The following is a 24,981-nucleotide window of genomic DNA, read 5'->3' on the forward strand; positions in this document are numbered from 1 at the left end:
TGGAAATGAGTTTTCTGACACTGAGATAAATTTAGACAACATCTCTTCAAGGTTCGGTTTCTTTTCCTGTTGATAAGGTGGTTGTTGAAAACCTAGAAGATGTTGTGGTCTTTGATTTCCTTGACCGCCCCACGAGAAATTAGGATGATTCCTCCAACCTACATTATAAGTGTTACTATATGGGTTATGTTGGGATCTAGAGTTATTGTTACCCATATATTGGACTTGTTCCTCCTCGATGCTAGGGTTAAGGGCTGATAATCTGTGCATGCTCCTCCTCCATTCATCTCTCACCTCATTAGTGGATGTACCTGAGTAGAACCAAGTAAACCATCAATCTTTTTATGTAGAAGTTCTACCTAGTTTGACAGTATAATAACTGAATCGACATTATAAATGCCTGCTGTTTTAGTTGGCTTAGTCCTCATGACTTGCCTCTGATAATTATTCAGTGACATCTTTTCAATAAATTCGTAAGCCTCTTCAGGTGTTTTGTTGTTGATGGTTTCCCTGGCTGCTGCATCAATCATTTGCCTTATCGAAAGGTTCACACAATTGTAGAATGTTTGAACTTGCAACCATAGAGGTAATCCATGATGAGGACACCTTCGCAGTAGGTCCTTGTATCTATCCCATGTATCGTAAAGAGTTTCTAAGTCCATCTGCACAAACGAAGAGATATCATTATGTAATTTGGTTGTTTTAGCCAGCAGAAAATATTTTAATAAAAATTTTTCAGTCATTTGTTCCCAAGTAGTAATTGACCCTCGTGGTAACGAGTTCAACCACTGTTTAGCTTTGTTCCTTAATGAAAAAGGGAATAACCGAAGACAAATGGCATCGTCAGAAACGCCATTAATTTTAAATGTATCGTATAATTCTAGGAAATTTGCCAAATGAGTGTTTGGATCCTCATCCTGCAAACCATCAAACTGAACAAATTGTTGTATCATTTGAATTGTGTTAGGTTTTAGTTCAAAATTATTTCCAACAATAGCAGGTCTAACTATACTTGACTCAGTTCCTGTTAAAGTACGTTTAGCATAATCATACATAGTACGTGGAGTAGGATTCTGATTAACAGCAATCACAGGAGGTAGCGAATTTTCTTGGTTTTCATCCATCTCCGCGGTTGTGGTTGAAGTATTGTCCTCTTGCTCGTTCTCTGTGTATCTTAAGCTTCGCCTTATTTCTTTTTGGTTTCTGCGAACTGTGCGATCGATTTCTTTGTCAAAAAGTAGTGGTCCTAATGGGTTTCTTCTAGTCATAAACTATAAAAACCTGCCAAGAGAAAGAAAAAGTAAATTAATAAATAACAATAAAAGTAAAATAAAATTAACCTGCAATAAAAATAAATGGCTAAAGTAATAAAAATTGAGTGTTCCTAATATCTTAGTTCCCCGGCAACGGCGCCAAACACTTGATCACGATTTTCGTGACAGGTAAGTTTTATATATTTATAATTAATCGTTCTTGAAACTAACTATTATCACGATGTAGGCAAGTGGACCTATCGAACAGTAGTATAGTTTTAGTAAGACCGGATTGTCGAACCCAAAGGAGCTAAAAGTACTAGTAATGACTTTTTTTTATTATCTAACCTAAGAATAAGGGGGTTTTGTTTTAACTAACTAATTATCTAAACTAAGAATTCACAGAAAATAGAATTGGGGAATTACTTTTGGAAAAACGATTGAATTAAGACAATACCTAAGGAAGAATCCACCTAGACTTCACTTGTTATTCTGACTCCGAATCAGACGATTTATTCATTTAACTTGTTCCGTAGAGATCCCTAAGTTATGTTATTTTCCCCATTCAAGACTAATAATGTCTAATCCCTAGATTGAATAATTGAGACTTTTCTCTAATTAACACCCTAGGGTTGCATTAACTCGATCTATGGATCCCCTTATTAGGTTTCACCCTAATCCGGTAAAATCTTGTCACCCTATCTCTAGGCGCGCAATCAACTCCGCTTAATTATGACAAATGTACACTTAGACAGGGTCTATTCCTCCTCTGAATAAGAGCTTATCTTAAATCAGTATCCTAGGATATCAAAACAAGAATTAAGAACACATAATTAAGAACAAGTTAAATATTTATCATACAATTCAGAAAATAATAACAAGATTCGTCTTAGGTTTCATTCCCCTTAGGTATTTAGGGGATTTAGTTCATAACTAAAAAGTAAAACATCTCAGAAGAATAATGAATACAAAACATAAAGAAAACCCAAAACTCCTGAAGGGAAATTGAGGGGAGATCTTCAGTCTTGATGGTGAATCTGACTTCTGAAATGGATCAATCGGCTTCCCTTGAGCAGTTCCCTACCTCCTTTTCTCCACGTCCTCTTTTCTTCCTCCTCTAGGGTGTATTTATAGGCTTTGGAATGCCTAAGAACCCTCGAAATTAGCCTTTTCGAAATTGGACTTAACTTGGGCTCAGCAGGAACACTCCCGTGTGACACGCCCATATGCGATTATTTCAGGCCGTGCTCGAACCTGTTAGAATGTTACGGGCGTGTGTTCTACCCGTGTGAGTTGTTCTTCGATTCTGCCAAATTGACACGGCCGTGTGGTCTGCCCGTGTGAGGAAGTCCAGGCCATGTTGATTTCGTACGTTGGCCCATTTTCTCCGTTTTTGTCCCATTTCTCATTCCTTTCACTCTCCTATGCTCACCTAAGTATAAAACATGAAATTAAGGCATTAGGAGCATCGAATTCACCAATTCTAGGGAAAAATCATCCATAAAAATATGTTAACCAAGGGTAAAAATATGTATAAATTACGGTTTATCAGGATACAATTTACCTAAGGGTAGCTGATGTTCAGCTTTGACTCTCTAACAAGTTAACAAGTTGAAATATACTCTGTAATTTCTCTTTTCATACCAGGCCACCTATATGAGTTTTTATATCTCTATACATTTTTATGCTCCAAGGATGAAGTGAAAAATGTCCCTAATGAGCTTCTCTTAACAACTCTTTTTTCAACTCATTCCCAATTGGTAAAAACATTCTTTTCATGATTCTTAACTCACCATCTTTTCCCAGACAAAAATTTGTTTCTTTGCCAGATATCATTCTTCATGATTCTTAACTCACCATCTTTTCCCAGACCAAAATTTGTTTCTTTACCAGATATCATTCTTTACTTAAACACTTCACATTGAACATCTTTCATCTTCTCTTCTAATATCTATGAAAAAAAGGTCGGCTTTACCACTAACTCTGCTAGAAGGGATCCATTATCAGACATACTCACTTTTGCTAGAAGAGACAAATAATGTTGCCACAGTTTTTCTACTCAAATCATCTACTACCATATTTGCCTTTCCTGGATGGTATTCAATGATCAAATCATAATTTTTCAATAGCTTTAACCATCTCCTTTTATGCAAATTTAAATCATTCTAAGTCATCCGTTACTTTAAACTTTTATGATCAGAGCGTACATGACACTTCTCTCCATAAAAATAATGTCTCCATATTTTCAATGCTAACACCACTATTTACAGTTCTAATTCATAACCTTTCCATTCTACATGAGCACACATCCTAACCCATTCAAAGATACATTAGTGTAAATTGTATAATCTATCCTAGACTTTGGTTGTACTAACACTGAAGCTTCAGTCAAAATTGTTTTCAATTTCTCAAAACTTTGCTGACATATCTCATTACACTCAAACTTTTCTTTCTTTTTCAACAACCGAGTTAGATGTGATGCTATCATAGAAAAACCATTCACAAATCTTCTATAATAACCAGCTAACCCCAAATAATTGCGAACTTTAAATACATTTTGGTCACATTCCATTCAAAAATTGTCTTTACCTTGGCGGGATCAACTTTAATACCATTAGCAGAAATAATATGCCCTAGAAAATGTAGCTCTCTAAGCCAAAACATGCATTTACTGAACTTAGCATACAATTGATTATCACACAGAGCTCTTAGCACAATTCTCAAATGTTCCTCATGATCAATCTCATTCTTAGAGTAAACTAATATGTCATCGATAAAAACCACAACAATTAATTCAAATACCCTGTTCATCAAATCCATAAATATAGCAAGTGCGTTTGTTAATCCACAAGGCATTACCAAAAATTCATAGTGACCATACCTCAATCAAAAAGCTGTCTTAAGTATGTCATCACCCTTAATCCTTACTTGGTAATATCCAGACCTTAAATCAATTTTGGAGTAAATAGTAGCCCCACTTAACTAATCAAATAAATCTTCAATCCTTGGTAGAGGATACTTATTCTTTATTGTGACTTTCTTTAACTAGCAGTAATCTATTCATAGGCACATAGTTCCATCTTTCTTCTTCACAAACAGAATTGATGCACCCTATGGTGACACACTAGGTCGAATACAACCCTTATTCAACAGGTCTTGCAACTACACTTTTAACTCATTAATCTCTAATGGTGCTATCCTATATGGAGTTCGAGAAATAGGTGTTGTTCTAGGTTCCAATTCACTTGCAAACTTCACCTTTCTCTAAAGAGGCATTCTAAGAAGTTCCCCATGTAACACCCCGAATTTGGGCCTAGAAGTATTAGGCCTTGAGTAGGGGTCCGTAAGGAGGTTGTATATAGGTATTTAATTGTGCAATGAAATGAAACAATTAAATGTTTGATTTAGTGGTTAATGGCTTTGAGAAGTGTTGGAGAAATCTTGGGTTTAAACTTGGGCTTTAGCAAAAATTTTGGTATTAAGTGAAAAAAAACTTGGATGCTTAGATGAGGGCCTTTTAAATTATTGTGGTAAATAAATGACACAAGGAAGCATGTAGTCTAGTGGTTGTGGCGTCATTAAGGTTGTATAGGAGCCTGGGTTCAAGCCTTGGCTCTTGCAATTTATTTTGTTTTTTTAGGGAACCTGGACTTTGGACTTTTGACCTTATAATTAATTAGGAATAAAATATGACACAAAAAGCCTTGTGGTTTAGTGGCAAGTAGCATGTGGAGCATCTAAGGGGAGGCATGGGTTCGAATCCCATGGCAAGCAAGGAGCATTTATTTTGCTAACAGGGGGCAGCAAGAGTTGGTGTTGAATTTAAACTCTGATGATGGAGGGATCCCACATCAGGAAGCTAACATAAGAGGGGATACGAAGCTGGCTTTAAATAGAGAGAACCATGAGGAGAGTAGAGGTACCTTTCTTGGCTGATCCCTTTCGCTGTATGGCGTGCTCGTTTGGGTTGGGCGTCGGCTAAGAGTGCTCGGAGCGTGGATTAACTCTAGTCTCCTATCAGGTGTGTATTTCTCACTACTCTAGCTATAGGATGGCTACTTCAGGCCACGATGGGCCGAAAGGGGTCATGTGGGCCCAATGGGCCTATAGGCCCAATGGGCCTACGGGCCCAATTGGATAAGTTGTTTGATTGTGTAGTAAATATTGGACTAGGCTAGGTGAATCTCATATATGTGGTTAGATTTGGGCTAAAAGGGCCACACGAGCGTGTGGGCCCATTTGGGCCGAGAATAGGCTTTAGACCCATTCGTATTGATATCCCTGTTTAGAATACTTTAGTTTACCAAATTACTGAAATGCCTTCGATTTATAGAATTACCGTTTTACCCTCGATTTACAAAATTACTAAAATACCCCTGGTTTGTAAAATTACTAAAATACTCCCTGATTTGTAAAATTACTAAAATACCCTCGACTTGTAAAAATACCAAAGTACCCTTGATTTATAGAATTACTGTTTTACCCTCGATTTACAGAATTACTGTTTTACCTTTGATTTACAAAATTACTAAAATACCCCTAGCTTGTAAAATTACTAAAATACCCCATATTTTGTAAAATTACTAACATACCCTCGACTTGTAAAAATTACCAAAGTACCCTCAATTTATAGAATTACTGTTTTACCCTCGATTTACAGAATTACTGTTTTACCCTTGATTTACAAAATTACCATTTTACCCTCGATTGTGAAATTACTGAAATACCCCTATAGGGTAGAATTACCAAAATACCCCTAGTTTGTAAAATTACCGAAATACCACTGGTTTGTGAAATTACCGAAATACCCTTAATTTTTAAAATTACCAAAATACCCCTAATTTACAAAATTACAGAAGTACCCTTGACTTTCTAAAAATTATAGAAATACCATTGGTTTACAAAATTACTGAAATACCCTTGGTTTGTAGATTTACCAAAACACCCTTGTAGGATGAAATGACTAAAATACCCCTAATATGTAAAAAGACCGTAAAGCCCCTGTAGGGTAAAGTGACCGTAATACCCTTGTATGGTAAAATGACGAATATGCCCTCATGTTCCGTATGACTAATGTGCTTAGGATTTACATATATTGATATTGGATTAGTTAAGTTTGAGTGACAGGTGGTGGTTATCGTAGGTGATTGATTATGGAAACGTTTCAACTTCAACCCATAACAGGTGTGTACTAACCCTCGTAGTAGCTTAGATTAATATCTGCTGAGAAGCCGAAATGCTAAAATATCGACATTTTGGGAACTTGTAATGTTGCGTGTGGGTATAGATGTGATAAATATGATAAGATCGGTGTTTGGATCGATGGAACGGGTAAGAACTTAATTTTGTGCACGATGGTAAGTTGGGCCTCAATGGGAAGGAATTGGGCCAAATGGGCTTTTGGGCCCATTTGGGTAAAATTGATAGAAAATGGAATTTGGAAAAGTTGCATGATAACACGGTTAGTACTGTTGTAAAATTTGGATTAAGCAGGCTTGGTGGGCTAAATCAGCATTCGTAGGGCCCATTAGAGGTTTTGGGCCCAAAAGTTTGAGTTAGATAAAGTGGGTTAAAGATCATTGTTTAAACACTCGGAAATATTGATAATTGTTGATGAACATGGAAAGCCCTGATATTTGGTAAAATTATGAAATTACCCTTATAGTATGAAAATGACTGTTTTGCCCCTAGGTAAAAATGACCATTATACCCCTAGGGTTTAATTATAAATTTGATATGTGGGATATGATATACATGATTGATATGATATGCACATGATATGTATAAAATGCACATGATATGTATGAAATGCACATGATGTATTCATAAATGCATTGGGTTGGGTTTTTATATGGATGGAGGAGGTGCAAAAGGGTTTATGCCCCAGTTTATTGAAAATGGCTTATGCCCCAGTTTACCGAAAAGGGCTTATGCCCCAGTTTATTGAAAATGGCTTTGCCACAGTTTACTGAAAAGGGCTTTGCCCCAGTTATTAAAAGAGGCTAGGACTCTAGATATATGATAAAGCAGCTATGCTGCCAGTGGTGTGTTGGTTGGGTGGGTTGAATCATTCCCCACATGGTGTGTTGGTTGGTACGGGTGGAGAGTAACAGATGGTGGGTCGAGTAGTCTCCCCAAATGGGCTTGTATACATTCATTGGTATTTCATATGATATTGAAATGGGCTTGCATACATCCATTGACATTACATGTGATATTGAAATGGGCCTATGGGCCATACCGTTTACAGTAAAGGCTTTAGCCCAATAAAATGATTTATGAAAAGGATTCGGCCCAGTAACTGTTAAACGAAAGGCTTCGGCCCAGTAACCGTTAAACGAAAGGCTTCGGCTCAGTATATGTCAAGACTAAATAGGGCTTTGGCCCAGATTGTACTGATACTGTGTTTTCACTGTTTGTATGTTATTAGGATTACACACTGAGTTTTCGTAAACTCACCCCGTTTCTAACTATGCAGGTAATCCCTAAGCTTAGATGGTTTGGAGCTGCGAGGGACTCGGAGATGGCCACACTACTGTTTCTGTTTCTTTTAATTGCAATAAGTAGCCGATTTATTTCTTTATAAGTTTTATCTTATTAATATTATTATTTGGTTTTGGGTTGTAATAAGGCCATTTTAATTATTTTTCTGGAATTATTTTATTTTATATCCTATATTTTACTGATAACAATCCAAAATGGGTTAGACTTAGGCCGCGTTTTCAAAATGATAATTGTTTTCAAAATAATGCAATGATACAATTAATCAGTTTATCAAAAATATCTACTTAAATGGATTCTAACTCGTTTTTCTCAGAACCTAACCTCGCACCAAAGTGTGGCAATGGTTGTGGGCATGTCTAGGATTGGAAGAGCTTGGTACTTAAGCAGCCTTCATGGCTCACCTCTTCTGTTTTTGGTTACCTACCTGGTGTGCAACTTCCATTCACTTGGTTAAGCGTTATCAAACGATGATTTTTTTTAAAACACTAAAATGAAGAGTGGATTTTTAACTTCAATGTGGCACGTCAGATTCGGCCATTACGTCTGGGCCGGGTTTGGGGTGTTACACCCCAGGAAACACATTTGTAATTTCTCTCATTACATGAACTTGGCTAACCTCTTTTCTTGATTCAGATGAATCCATGATATATCCAGATAAGCATCTACACCTTAAATAATAATTTTTCTTGTAGACACTGTAGTAATTATCTTGTTCACCAATCCAATCTGTAACCTAGGCGTCATCACTTACTTACCCTCATCATTTCTCAGGCATACACTTTTAATTCAACAATCAACCATAAGATTGTGTCTTGTCAACCAATCTAACCCCAAAATTGCATCAAAATCATGAAAACTTAACAAAAAGGAAAATCCTTTACGTATATGAATGAGTAGATGGAAACACAAATTTATATGACTTTTTCAACACCTTTTTGAGATCTAATTCATGCAATTTCGTAGTAATTTTTGTTGAAATTTATAATTTAATTATAAAATAATTAATTTGCACTTAAATTATTAACATATTGAATTTTAATTACTTTTTACAATACTTTTACACATATTTGGTTTATTTTCTATATTTTTGCACAACAGGAGAAAATTGGCTCAACAAACAACTCGAAAGGCTTGAACCGTTGGGGAAATTTTTGCATCAAGTGAATCAAGAGCATGGTTAAATTATTTTCCAGCCAAGGATAGTCCAAATAATGCTTATTTTAATTAATTTGTATTTAATTTTTATTGAAAATTAATTGTGTTAAAAATTAATATAAAGCTTGAAGGAGAAAGCGACCCAGTATGCTAAGTAGAGAAGATCGATCCTCCAAGCAAATTGGCAGCCCAAAACCGCCCCTATGGCTAACCAATAAGCTGATTTTAGCTGAATTTTCTACTTGCAAAATTTTCCTTGAGCTTCTTCTAAATGCTATTCAAAGCCCTCCACTTTCTGTGCCTTTAGCTTTTTGCCCCAAGCTAAATATAACAAAGTTGAAACATTCAAACTTTGCACTGTGTGTGGTAGACTAAGGGAGAGTGAACGGATGAAATTTTATTTGATATTTTTAGTAGCCATTCACACCTACAAATACCTATCTTCCCTTCTCATTCAATACACCATTCATTCCCAGACATCTCTCTCTCTTTCACTCACTTTCTCTTTCCCTTTCCCTCTTTGTTTTCCCATTTTTCTTGTTTCATTCCTTTGTCAATTTCCCTATTGAAAAAGAGCTGTAACACCCCAAACCCGGCCTAGACACTATGGCCAAATATGGTGTGTTGCATCAAAGCATCGTTCAAAAAATAGAGTTGTTAGTAAAAGTTTATTTCTAAAAGTAAAACCTTTCGTACGGGGTTAGCAAATCATCTCATCACAAACATTTGCTCAAAATATTTTCCTTTGGGATATTAATGCAACTTAAATCGCGGAAGCTCTTTTGAAAACTTTGTTGTTTAAAGCTCGTGTTCTTTAGAAAATCGTGAATAGTTTGAAAACTCAAGTTTTTTCTAGACTAGCAGTTTAATATAAGAAATCAAAAGCCCATTAAAAGTTTAAAACCCCCCAAATAGCCCTATTCCATAACTAAAACCCAAATATGAAAGCTTAAATAAATTGAGTTATTAACAACCAATCTTTGGACGTGTGGCCACCACTATGTCCCTCGCGGCTCCATATCATCTAAGGCTGGGGATTACCTACACAGTCAAAAGAAGGGTGTGTTTATGAAAATTCAATGTGTAATCCCCTATCGGCCAACAGTAACAGTGCATATAGTAACGGTCTGGGCCTAAGCCCTATTCAATAACAATACAGTCTACGGCTAAGCCCTATGCAGTAACAATGTGGGCCTATGCCCAAAACAGTATAATCACAATGCAGGTATGAAACCTAAACCAATCCATCCTGCTCACCAATCGTACCAACCAACTCACCATGTGGGGATTAAATCGACCCACCCAGCCAACCCACCAATATTGCAGTGTAGATGTTAATAGTAACACAACAAAGCTGCTAATAGTAACACAGGAAAGCTGCTAATAGCGGTAAACATAGCGTAGCCACTAATATTAGAATACGTGGCAAAGCCACCAGAACAGTACTTCCTCCAAATCAGAATCCCAACCCCAATGTAGTATGTCATATCATAATATTTCGTGTATGCAAGGTTTCATACTCAATACGGTCATGCATATATCATACACTCATAAATTAACCTATCTCTAAGGTATAACAGTCATTTCCACCCAGTAGGGGTAGAATAGTAATTTTTATCCTTCAGGGGTATTTTGGTCATTTTACCCTCTAGGGTCTCGATACAGATAATCGACCTCTCGAAAGGTCCACAGTCGCCTCGAGCGACTTAAGTAACCTAAACAGACCTAACGATGTAAATGCGTCTAAGACCCATTATTCGGCCTAAGTAGGCCCACATGCTCGTGTGGCCCACTTTGCCCAAATTTAGCTACGGCTATGTGACCTACATTACCCAATCCAAAATTTATCACTTACCATTTCGGCCCAACAAAGCCCTTAATGGCCTATACCATGCACATGACATGACAAGCCCAACTACTTCCAACCTATCAGTTAGAGTTACACAAGCGGGCCCACAGGGCCTATTGGGCCCAATTGGCCCATCAAGGCCCATCGAGGCCCAGTACATGAGAACGCTCATGGCGGCCTCTACAGTCTATCGCCCATGGTTTGTGGGCTCGGTTTACCCCACGAGTGGTCACACGCTCGTGAGGCCTCAAATGCCGAAGTTTCAGCTTTTGCTGATTTCCAACAAAGGAGGGCATGAATACACACCTGTTTATGAGAACACGTCGAAGCCCACGATCACCAACTTTGGCACATCCTGCATTGAGTCTTAATCACTTTCCCCCTCACCAACTCATCTGGTTCACTCTATTTAAAGCCAACTTCTCACCAATGCTCATGTTAGCTTACTAATGTGGGATTACTTTCAACCATTAGGAAAATTTTTTTTGACCACTTCAATCACAGAGTTCCAGTCCAACTCTACCTTTTACACAGCTCAAATAGAAAAATAAATACTCCATTGCGCATCCCAGGACTTGAACCTCATACCTCACAGTTACACAACACGCCACATTGCCACTCCACCACAAGCTCTTTCTGTGTCACAAAATATCGTAAATTAATTATAAGGTCTATAGGCCAAAGTCCAGGTTCCTTTAAAAGAAAAAACCAAAATAAATTGCAAGAGCCAAAACTTGAACCCAAGCTTCCTTGCAACCTTAATGACGCCACAACCACTAGACCACATGCTTCCTTGTGTCACTTACTTAACACAATAATTTAAAAGGCCATCATCCAAGCATCCAGGGTTCTATTTACTTAAAACCAAAATTTTTACTAAAGCCCAGGTTTGAACCCAAGATTTTTCAGACACTTCACAGAGCACTTAACCACTGAAGCAGATACACAATTGTGTCATTTCCTAGCACAATTAAATACATATATACAACCTCCTTACGGACACATACTCAAGGCCTAATACTTCTAGGCCTAAATTCGGGGCGTTACAACTCTATCCCCTTTAAGAAATTTTAGCCTCGAAAGTTACCTATTCAGAATAAGTAAGGTTATTGTTGTCGTATCGCCTCCTCAGGCTCCCACGTGGCTTCCTCTAAACCGTGATTACGCCAAAGCACTTTGACCAGTGGAATAGATTTCTTTCTTAATACCTTAACATCACGATCCACTATCTGATCCGATTCCTCCTTGATAGTCAAATCAGGTCCAACCTCGATTTCCTCAACTGATACAATGTGCGAGGGATTAGAATGGTACTGCCTCAACATTGAAACATGAAACATGTCATGAATCCTATCCAACTCTAGAGGCAACTCAAGTTGATAAGCGACCGATCCCACCCGCCTAAGTATTCAGTAAGGTCAAATAAACTTAGGGCTAAGCTTGCCTTTCTGTCCAAACCTCAAAATTTTCTTCCATGGTCAGACCTTAAGAAAGACATAATCCCTCACAGAGTACTCAATCTCTTTACGCTTCAAGTCTGCATAAGAATTTTACCTATTAGATGCTTCCTTTAACCGGTCTCAAATCAGTTTCACCTTATCTTCTGTATCAGAAATTAATTCTGGCCCTAGAGCTTGCCGCTCACCCAGCTCAGTCCAACAGGTAGGAGTACAAAACCTATGACCATACAACGCCTCGAACGGTGCCATTCGAATACTGGACTGGTAGTTGTTGTTATAAGCAAACTCTGCCGAGGGCAAGTAATCCTCCCAGCTGCGTCTGAAATCAATTACATAACCTCTTAACATACCTCTCTGACTGTCCATTTGTCTGAGGGTGGAACGCAGTATTTGTAACACCCCAAACCCGGCCTGGAAGTTTGGCTCGAATCTAGCATGTCACATTGAAGTGTTTTTTGAAAACCATGTTTCGATTAAAAACCCTTCTTAATAATTAAAAACTTACACCCTTTTTAAACCTTGTTAGAAACCTCAGCTGAATAACATTCTTAACAACTTTGTAAAAATCTTGGCAGTTGCGGAAGCTTGATTTAAAAACAATTGCAAATACGTGATGTTTTGAACAACAGTAGTTGCTTTGGAAAACCGTGTTCTAATACTAGCAATTATAATAAGAATAAGTAAAATTTCAAATTTGAAATCCAGAAAATTACAATGGCTTTACTACAACTCACATAAAACATTTAAAAGTAATAATCAAAACTATAAAAAAAATAGTGTGTGTGGCTTCCTCCGAGCCCCTCGCAGCTCCGATCCGTCGAAGGCTGGAAATTACCTGAAAGGTTAATAAATGGGGTGAGTTTACAAAAACTCAATGTGAAATCCCCTACTATAAAAAGGAACAGTCAGTCATATAAAAGAATTAAAAGTCCAGCCCCAGCCTTACTTACAGTTTCAGTATCAATTGGGCCTTAGCCCACTATAACAGATAGTACCAGATGGGCTTTAACCCATTACAGAATAAGAAACATTATCAAAACTAGAATCAGAATCAGAATCAGAATCAGGTGACAGAATTAGAATCAGAATCAGTATCAGGTAACAGAATCAAAATCAGAATGTGAATGCAATCCCAACCCAATCCAGCCGTATACACCCCCGTACCAACCTTACACCATGTGGGGAGACTACTCGACCACCCAACCGCTACAGACCACAGAAATTGCAGCGAGGCTGCCAGATATTGTGACGAAGTCACCAGATATAGATATTGTGGCTAGGTCACCAGAACAGATATATATATATATTGCGAAGCCACCAGATTGCAGCGAGGCTGCCAGATATTGTGATGAAGTCACCAGAACAGATATATGTGGCGAGGCCACCAGATTGCAGCGAGGCTGCCAGAACGCTTCCTCCATCAATATAAACCCGTGTCCCATGCAACAGATATACATGTCATGGCATACAACATACAAAATCAAAATATCATGCCTATACCTGAATCAAACAGTCACAGTCAAGTCATTCATATCACCAACATATATTCACAATCAAATCCGTCAACCACACAGTCCAAGTTAGTCACTTGCCCACAAGTGCAAAACAATCATTTAACACCCTAGGGGTAAAATGGTAATTTTGTAAATCAAGGGTAAAACGGTAATTTTGTAAATTGAAGGTAAAATAGTAATTTTGTAAATCGAGGGTAAAACGGTAATTTTGTAAATCGAGGGTAAAATGGTAATTCTGTAAATCGAGGGTAAAATAATAATTCTATAAATCAAGGGTAAAACGATAATTTTATAAATTGAGGGTAAAATAGTATATCTGTAAATCGAGGGTAAAACAGTAATTTTTATAATTCGAGGGTACTTTGATAATTTTACATGTTGAGGGTATTTTAGCAATTTTGGAAACTGAGGGTATTTCGGTAATTTTACAAATCGAGGATATTTGGGTAATTTTATAAACTGAGGGTATTTTGGTAATTTTACAACTGGGGGTATTTCAGTAATTTGGTAAACTAAAGTATTCTAAACAGGGATAATAATACGAATGGGCCTAAAGCCCTTCTCAACCTAAATGGGCCCACACGCTCGTGTGGCCCTTTTAGCCCAAATCTAGCCACAGATATGACATTTACCTAGCCTAGTCCAATATTTACTACACAATCAAACAACTTATCCAATTGGGCCCGTAGGCCCATTGGGCCCACGTGACCCCTTTCGGCCCATTGCGGCCCGAAGTAGCCATCCTACAGCTATAGTAGTGAGAAATACACACCTAATTGGAGACTGGAGTTAATCCGCGCTCCAAGCACTCTTAGCCGACGCCCAACCCAAACGAGCACGCCATAAAGCGAAAGGGATCAGCCAAGAAAGGTACCTTTACTCTCCTCATGGTTCTCTCTATTTAAAGCCAGCTTCGTATCGATTCTTTTGTTAGCTTCTCGATGTGGGATCCCTCCATCATCAGAGTTTAAATTCAACACCAACTCTTGCCGCCCCTTGTTAGCAAAATAAATGCTCTTTGATTGCCATGAGTTTTGAACCCTGGACCTCCTTGCCAACTCTATGACGCCACCTTCCTGCCTCTTATGTTGCGCTACTTTGCCACTAGACCACAAGGCTTTTTTTGTGTCACAATTTCTCCAACAATATTCTTAAGGCCTACCTACTACACCCAGGGTTTGATTCACCTTAAACCAAAATTTTTGCTAGAGTCCAAGTTTGAACCCAGGACTTCTCCAACACTTCTCAGCACACTTAACCACTAAAACAAGCCTTCAACTACGAAATTTTCACGCACAATAGAATATTATAAGCTACCTTCAACCGCTCCCATGCTCAAGGCCCAAAACTTCTAGGCTCAAATTCAGGGTGTTACAGTATTGAAATCCAGCCTTGTACCCAAAGCCTTGTGTAACTTTTTCCAGAACCGAGATGTGAATCTAGGATCTCTATCAGATATGATAGAAACTGGTACACCATGCAAGCTCACAATTTTAGCCACATACAACTTGGCCAATTTCTGTAACGAATAATCCGTGCAGACCGATATAAAATGGGCAGCTTTAGTCAATCAGTCCACAATCACCCATACTGAATCCTTCGTAGTTGGCGTCAAGGGTAGCCCACTCACAAAATCCATGGTTACCCTCTCCCACTTCCAGAGTGGAATTTTAATTGGTTGTAGTAACCCAGAAAGTAATTGATGCTCAACCTTAACTTGTTGGCATGTTAGGCACTTACTCACATACTCAGTAACTTCGCGTTTCAACTCTGGCCACTAGTACACTTCATGAAGATCTTGATATAACTTGTTACTGCCAGGATGCATAGCATATGGACTACTATGCGCCTCTTGCAGTATAGACTATCTCAGATCAGAATCCCTCGGTATACATACTCTTCCATGGAAGCATAATACTCCTTTCTCATTTAGCCCAAAATTCATGGTCTCACCATTCTCAACTTGTTGAAAATGAGAAGTTAGCGACTCATCTAGCAACTGTTTCTCCTTAATTTGATAAATCCAAGTCGGTCTCACTTGCAGTTCAACTAAAAAGCCACCATCATCGAACAGCCCGAGACAAGCAAAAATTGCTCTCAAATCAGATACAACCCTACGACTCAGTGCGTCAGCTACCACATTAGCTTTACTAGGGTGATACTCAATTGAACAATCGTAGTCCTTAAGCAACTCTATCCACCTTCGTTGCCTAAGATTCAACTCTTTTTGAGTGAGAAGACATTTAAGGCTTTTATGATCTGCGTAAATAATCTTCTTTTCACCGTATAAGTAATGTCTCCAAATCTTCAGCGCAAATACCACTACAGCTAATTCCAATTCATGAGTGGGGTAATTTGTCTCGTGAGGCTTGAGCTGACGAGATGCATAAGCAACTACCTTACCCACTTGCATCAACACACAACCCAAACCAATGTGCGACGCATCACTATAAACAGTAAATTCCTTCCCAGACTCTGGCTGTATCAAAACAGGGGCCTTAGTCAAAACATCCTTCAGTTTCTCAAAACTCTCTTGGTGCTTATCAGTCCAATTAAACGGTACCCCTCTAGCAGTAACTTAGTCAGAGGTGCAGCAATCAATGAAAAGCCTTCAACAAAACGTTTGTAATACCCAACCAGACCCAGAAAGCTTCGAATCTCAGATACTGTCTTTGATGGTTTCCAATCCACAATAGCTTCAATTTTCTGAGGATCCACCCTAATTCCCTCTGCCGACACTACATGTCCTAGAAATGTCACTTCCTGCAGCCAGAATTCACACTTGCTGAACTTTGCATAAAGCTGCTTTTCCCTCAGAACTTGCAAAAAAAATACAAAGATGTGCATCATGTTCCTCCTCAGTTCTTGAATACAACAAGATGTTGTCTATAAACACAGCTACGAACCGATCCAAATAAGATTGGAATACTCAGTTCATTAGATCCATGAAAGCCGTTGGTGCATTCGTCAACCCAAACGTCATCACCAGGAACTCGTAATGACCATAACGAGTTCTGAATGCAGTCTTATACACATCAGCCTCCTTAACCTTTAGCTGATGATACCCAGACCGAAGATCTATCTTAGAGAAAATTGTAGCTCCTCGCAGCTAGTTAAACAGATCATCTATCCTCGGTAAAGGGTACTTATTCTTGATAGTCAGCTTGTTCAATTGACGATAATAATTGCACATGCGCATGTATCCATCCTTCTTCTTCACAAACAACACTGGTGCTCCCCACGGAGACACACTCAGTCGAATGAATCCTCGATCCAATAGCTCTAGGTTTTGAGCCTTTAGCTCCACCAGCTCTTTCGGTGCCATCCTATAAGGGGGAATGGACACCGGAGCTGTTCCAGGTAGGACTTCAATACCAAATTCAACCTCACGATCTGGAGGCAACCCTGGAAGCTCTTCAGGAAATACATCTAAAAACTCTTTGACAGTTTTGACATCTCCTACAAAAGGAACTTTAGAATCAGAAATACTAACATATGCTAGGAACACCTCGCAATCTTTGCGAACCAGCTTCTTGGCCCTTAACGCAGAAATCACATTAGACAAATAATCTCTTCGCTCCCCTATCACTGTCACCTCCTCATCCTCCGTAGACTTCAACACCATACGCTTAGCAGCACAATCCAATTTCGCACGGTTTTTCACTAGCCAATCCATGCCCAATATAATATCAAATTCCCCAAACAGCAGTTCCATCAAATCTGTCGAAAAGAACACCCATTGGACTTCTAAGGGCACATCTCTGAGCAACTTACTCACCCCAACCGATTGTCCCAGTGGACTCAACACAATCATTTTACTAACTGTATTTTCAGACTGAATACCCAACGTCTCAGACACAGTGTACACAACATACGAGTGTGTAGACCCAATATCAATTAAAGTAGTGTATGGTAAATTATAAATCAAGAACGTACCAATTATGACGTCAGGGGCATCCCCGTCCTCTTGGCGATGAGCAGCATGGACCAAGGCTGGCTATCTCGCCTCAGTGTTTCTAGCACCTCTGCCTGGTGCTTCATAACCTAGACCAAACCTGTTTCCACCTCTGGCCTGACCTCGGTCTCTCGGTGGCTGCTGACCACCTCTCACAGGCTAAACACGACCCTGTCCTACAACTTGCATCTGAGTAAAACCCTAAGTCAGTTCTTAACCTAATGATCCATAGACCCACATCTAAAGCATGCCCTAGTTCGTTTCCAACACTTACCCTGGTGAGCTCTCCCACAATCGGCGCAAGGCTGTGGTCTTGCAACAATACCGGGAACCGTTCGAACTGGCCCATCAAACCTGGCCTCTTTACAGGCATTCCAGAAGAACCCGAAGGTCGAAAATCCCTTTTATTTCTGCCCCTATCTTTCTCACAGTTCTAGCACTCAAAGTGCTTCACATCCTCAGCAATTTTTTCTTTTTCCACAAGGGCAGCAAAGTCCTACTCCCTCTCCGGGGCTATCAGAACACGTAACTTGTCCTAGTGGCCATCCTCAAACCGCACACATCATTCATATTTAGTTGCCACTATCCTGCATGCATACCAACTCAACCGCAAAAGCTCTGCCTCATACTCCGCCACGGTTTTACTCTCCTGAGTCAAATTCAGAAATTCCTTCCTTCGGGTGTCTACATAACTTGCGCCTACATACTTCCCTAGAAAGGCTGCTTTGAAGAAATCTCATGTCAAACGGTCAGCTTGCGTACCTTCTCTGTAACACCTCAAACCCAGCCTAGATGCTATGGCCGAATCTGGTGTGTCACATTAAAGTGTTTTAGCAAAAACTGTGTTTTCATAGAAAACCCTTCCTAAAATAAAAGAAACCCTAATTAACTAAAAAAATAACCTTCAATTACGAAAGCCTTGTTTAAAACATTTGATTAAAAAAATGACTTAGTTGCGGAAACGTAGAAAACATACTATAATTTAAGAAATCCATGTTCAACTTCTCATAATTACAATGAAAATAATAATAATTCAAGTAATAATAACACAATGAAAACCTTATCACAATCTGGTCTGGAACATACTTAAAAAGAGATAAAAACTTAAATGCTTAAAAAAAAACCCAGGTCCAAATCATCTTGGTAGTTGGCCACCCAGAGTCCCTCCAAACATTGAAACTTCTACTGAGCATCACCTGAAAATAAAATAAAAGAGGGGGGTGAGTTTTCGCAAACTCAGTGTGTACAACCCTCGGCAAAAACAAGCATTCAAAAAAAAACATCATTCATCAATCATGCAATGCAATCCCATCCAAATTATCCATCCGCTACACACCAACTCCGTCCCCCGTCACACCATGTGGGGAGATAAATATTGACCCACCCAGCCCACACACCATGATAGCCCGGTTGCGTAACTACCTTCATTTACATATTGGGTTTTAAAAGTCATCGGTGAATCCACGATTGTCAAGCAACCATGCGATCCTCATATACTTCCTCCGTTCCATAATTCCCACCCATATGTAACCTAAGCAGAAAATCATATGTATGCATGTCACATCCATAAAACTTACATTCTACACCTAGGGGTATTTTGGTCATTTTTGCCCTTACGGGCATTTCGGTAATTTTTCTTTAATTACGATTTTCACTTACCTTTTCCCGTTAATGAGTCCCGTGAGCTAAAATGAACAAACACTATGCACCAGGTACGATTCCAGAGAAGAGGAGGTGAGTCATTAAGACCGCTTAAGTACCAAGTTCTCCCTAAATCCAATCCTAGACATGCATATACCCGTTGCAACACCTTAACCCTTTGACTTGTCCACGGTTGCAATATATTAATTAAGTCTTATGTGGATATCATATACTAGGCCTAAAACCCCTTACAAAGCCCAAACAATTTCACATACCTGTATCTGGCCCATTAAGCCCAATCATATTCATATGGCCCATTAGGCCCAAATCACTTATATATGGCCCATTAGGCCCAAATCACATTTATATGCCCTATTAGGCCCAGTCACATTCATATTCATGCCCACATACAAGTTCTTATCACATAGCATCAACATTCAGTTTTTGCCTGTTATGGGCCCAACAGCCCATGGGCCCATTTAGCCCATTTTGGCCCATATGGCCAAATCACAACCCAAGTCCATGAAATCGCTCGTGGGCCTCAGGCAACCTATCGGTCTCCCTATTACGAGTGTTCGCGCACTCGCAAGACTATCGTAGCCAAACTTTCAGCTTTTCGACATTTCGACTTTTCGGCTTTTTGGCATTTTGGCTTTTGCCGATTCATAGTGTGTGCAGTGTATGTACACACCTAGTAAGCAAACGTGATGCAATCTCCTTAGCCCCAACCTACAATCAATATCACTCAAAGATTAATCACACGTACTTATTGATTACTTTACCAAAAGCCGGAATCTCACCTTAACCTTACCTGAACACCAAGCCTTTACTAGCTTTTACTTTGATCACTAAACACGCGTATTTCTCAGATCTGAAGAGCAAATCAGCAGGAATCCAAAATCGAGATCTGACACTAATTCCCTACTAAAGTTAATCAGAAAAAAGTGAGGGACTGAATACTCGATACTTATCAAAAACTGATTGGGAGAGCGAACACTTATACTAGAATCGACTGGGTGGAAATAGTAGTGGCAGCACCAAGGGTATTCGGCTCTTAGAGATTTGAATGACAACAATTGATTACTCAGCACCAAAGAAGAGAGGAAGAAGAATCGGCTAAAGCAAAAAAAATATTGAGTAGGGGAGGGATAAGAATTTAGCACAAAGAAAGAAAAGAAAAATAGGTTTTCGGCTTTTTAGAGAAAAGGGATTCTGGCAAAAAGTGAAGGGAAATTTGTCATTAGCTTTTCAACCCTCCCGTTCGGCACCTATTTATAGCCCTATAGCCGAATTCTTCAAGCCTAAGTTCCTAATTAAGCTCCACTTACTCCTCACTTCTCATCTCCTTATTTTTCTCCCTGATAACCCCTTGATCCTTTCCTTAATTTTCTCTTTTGAACACTCCCCTTGGAGTCCATCTTCATGCCACTTCTATCCTTCTAGAAGGCCAAAGTTAAACTTTAAAAATACTAAGCTACAATTCGAACCTTGGACCCCCTTGCTAGCTGCTAACGCCACCTCACTACACCTTATGTGGCGTCACTTAGCCACTGCACCACAGGCTATTTTTGTGTTCAATTATTTCTTCATTTATTCAAAAGCCCACCTACTTGTCAGCCCTGATTCTTTTAATAATTAAATTATAATTTCTTCTACCCCTTAATTCAAACTCAACCTTAGCTAAGACCTACTAAAATTATCGCTTGGATAAGAATATTAAACACAATTTTTACCAAATTGAAAATAAAGAAAATTCGAGATTTCGGGATATTTGGGGTGTTACATTCTCTCACAGTGAGCCACCACTGGTAGGCCTCATCACGCAGTAAAGACACTGCCCCTTTTAATTTTTGCTCTCAAGTACAGTCAAGGTTATCTATTACTCGCTCGATAGCCTCTAACCAATATTCTATCACATTCGAGGCTATACCTGAAACACCCCTGAAGATTTCTGCTCTATTAGATTGGAGTCGCTCCGAAATTGACCCTCGACCTACAGATCAAGTACTTGCTCCAGCAACCCTGTCAAGAACTCGAAGCATTGCTTGAGATAAAGCATCATCCCCAGCTGCTAGGTCATGAGACCCTAACTCAGTTACTGCCGAGGCTGGTGCCTCCCTAGCCGGTATGTAGCCCGATGCTAAAGACCCAGCTCTAACACTTCCTCGGCCTCTACCGTGGCCTCGTGTACCCCTTCCATGAGTACCTCTTGTGCTCATATTGATAGCGAATTGTCTATTTTAAAGTCTTATGAATCAGTTTATAATTTCAATAATTATTAACTATGTGTTATGAACATTAGCAATTAGAGTTTGTTTTTGCAGAACAGAATCTTCTACAGTTGTCAGTCTTCTACAATCTCAGTCTACTCTAACTACATATTTTCAGTGTAATTCTACTACCTATGGTAGTCTTTAGTAATACATTTCAATTCATAACAATAATCAGTGTCAAAAAACTTATCGATTTAGTGCCAGAGACTCAGTGTGCTACTTTTCCAACCACAACATTTAACATTCAAATCCACAAAAACCCATTCCACAGCTGAGTTTTGTAACTTGACTCTGATACCATTAAATGTAACCCCCAAACCTAGCCTAGACGTTACGGTCAAATCTGGTGTGTTGCATCAAAGTGTCATTCAAAAAATTGAGTTGTCGGTAAAAGTTTATTTCTAAAAGTAAAACCTTTTGTATGGGTTTAGCAAATCATCTCGTCACAAACATTTGCTCAAAATATTTTCCTTTGGGATATTAATTCAACTTAAATCGCGGAAGCTTTTTTGAAAACTTTGTTGTTTAAAGCTCGTGTTCTTTAGAAAATCGTGAATAGTTTGAAAACTCGAGTTTTTCCTAGACTAGTAATTTAATATAAGAAATCAAAAGCCCATTAAAAGTTAAAAAAACCCCAAATGGCCTTATTACATAACTAAAACCCGAATATGAAAGCTTAAATAAATTGAGTTACTAACAACCAATCTACGGAAGTGTGGCCACCACTGAGTCTCTCGCGGCTCTATATTGTCTAAGGCTAGGGATTACCTGTATAGTTAAAAGAAGGGTGAGTTTACGAAAACTCAATGTGTAATCCCCTATTGGTCAACAGTAACAATACATACAATAACGGTCTGGGCCTGAGCCTTATTCAATAACAGTACAGTCTGTGCCTAAGCCCTATGCAGTAACAGTGTGGGCCTATGCCCAAAATAGTATAATCACAATGCAAGTATGCAACCCAACCCAATCCATCATGCTCACCACCCGTACCAACCAACTCACCATGTGGGGATTAAATTGAGCCACCCAGCCAACTCACTAATATCGCAGCGTAGCTGCTAATAGTAACGCAGCAAAGTTGCTAATAGTAACGCAGCAAAGTTGCTAATAGCGGTAAACGTGGCGTAGCCACTAATATCAGAATACATGGCAAAGCCACCAGAACAGTACTTCCTCCAAATCAGAATCCCAAACCCAATGCAGTATGTCATGTCATAATATTTCGTGTATGTAAGGTTTCATACTCAGATACGGTCATGCATACATCATACATTCATCAATTAACCTACCTCTAAGGTATAACAGTCATTTCCACCCATTAGAGGTAGAATAGTAATTTTTACCCCTTAGGGGTATTTTGGTCATTTTACCTTTTAGGGTCTTGGTACAGATAATCGAACTCTCGAAAGGTCCACAGTCGTATCGAGCGACTTAAGTAACCTAAACAGACCTAATGGTGTAAATGGGCCTAAGACCCATTATTTTAGGCACACACGGTCATGTGGCCCACTTAGCCCAAATTTAGCTACGGTAATGTGACTTATATAGCCCAGTCCAAAATTTATCTCTTATCGTGGATTTAATCTGTGTGGGGCCTATGAGCTCGTTGGGCCCTCCCAGCCCATTTCAACCCAACGAAGCCCTTAACGGCCTATGCCATGCACATGATATGACAAGCCCAACTACTTCCCACCTATCAGTTAGATTTACACAAGCAGACCCATGGGGCCCATTGGGCCCATTTGGCCCATCGATGCCCAGCACACAAGAACGCTCGTGGCAGCTTTTACAGTCTATCGCCCATGGTTTGTGGGCTTGGTTTACCCCACAAGCGGTCGGACGCTAGTGAGGCTTCAAATGCTGAAGTTTCGGCTTTTGCCGATTTCCAACAAAGAAGGGCGTGAATACGCACCTGTTTATGAGAACACACCGAAGCCCACGATCACCAACTTTGGCACATCCTACATTGAGTCTTAATCACTCTCTCCCTCACCAACTCATCTGGTTTGCTCTATTTAAAGCCAGCTTCTCACTAATGCTCATGTTAGCTTCCCGATGTGGGATTACTTTCAACCATTAGGAAAATTCCTTTTTTTTTGAGCACTTCAACCACAGAGTTCTGGTCCAACTCCACCTCCTGCACAGCTCAAACAACAAAATAAATACTCTATTGCGTATCCCAGGACTCAAACCTCAGACCTCACAGTTGCACAACACGCCACCTTACCACTCCACCACAGGCTCTCTCTGTGTCACAAAATATCCACAATTAATTATAAGGTTTATAGGCCAAAGTCCAAGTTCCTTTAAAAGAAAAAAACCAAAATAAATTGCAAGAGCCAAGACTTGAACCCAGGCTCCCTTGCAACCTTAATAACGCCACAACCACTAGACCACATGCTTCCTTGTGTCATTTACTTAACACAATAATTTAAAAGGCCATTATCCAAGTATCCAGGGTTTTATTCACTTAAAACCAAAATTTGCTAAAGCCCAGGTTTGAACCCTAGATTTCTCAGACATTTCACAGAGCACTTAACCACTGAAGCAGATACACAATTGTGTCATTTCCTAGCACAATTAAATACTTATATACAACCTCCTTACGGACCCATACTTAAGGCCTAATACTTCTAGGCCCAAATTTGGGGTGTTACAAGAGCTTTCATCCACCTTGGAATAGAAGCATTCAATTGTTCATGGCGGCCTCAGTTCAACAGAATGAGCAAACAAGAAGAGGAGTGCACTAGTCTAGCTTTAAAGAAATACTAGATTTGCTTCCTAGTTCCCTTCTCTTTAATTTTCTTGTTTATGTTGTGAATATGAATATGAATAATTGTTGTGTTGTTTATGTTCTAATTAAAATGGCTTAAATTTAATTCATGTTAGATTGATTTCATTCTGTCCACTTAAATTATTAAAATCATGTTTGTGTTGTTATATGCCTTGGTAAGTTGTTCAAGTGAATAAAATCATGCTTATGTTATACTTGCATTATAAAATGTAAGCTAACGAATGAATTAATTATTAAACGTACTAAAATTGTAATTAATTGACACAATATTGAATTGGTTCGTTTTTAATCTTCTAAGGTAGCTGAAGGTTAAATTAGCGATGGTATTAAACGGTACATTAGCCTTGCATAACTTGCAAAATTATTGTGATTAAATTGTTTCAATATACAAATATATTGTTTCCACACTTAATCTTATATGTGCTTATGAAGATTTCTTAATTGATTGAATTGACATTGAGAAATGTTCAAGAGATTGGTTAATTAAGTATGTATGTACAATAGTTAATAAATTACTAAATTGCCGTGAAAATATTCATAATAACATGAACATAGATTTAGTAATTCTAAGTTAAGGAAT

General features: G+C 38.9%; 1 non-coding gene across 1 annotated transcript; it reads left to right on the plus strand.

Annotated features, from left to right (window-relative positions):
- The first annotated feature begins 588 nt into the window (after nt 1-588).
- On the plus strand, nt 589-694 carry LOC121231151 (small nucleolar RNA R71). The gene has a single exon (XR_005929218.1). It is a non-coding gene; the product is annotated as a small nucleolar RNA R71 (small nucleolar RNA).
- Nucleotides 695-24,981: the final 24,287 nt, after the last annotated feature.

Source organism: Gossypium hirsutum, chromosome A06, assembly GCF_007990345.1.
Source record: "Gossypium hirsutum isolate 1008001.06 chromosome A06, Gossypium_hirsutum_v2.1, whole genome shotgun sequence".
NCBI classification, from domain to species: domain Eukaryota; kingdom Viridiplantae; phylum Streptophyta; class Magnoliopsida; order Malvales; family Malvaceae; genus Gossypium; species Gossypium hirsutum.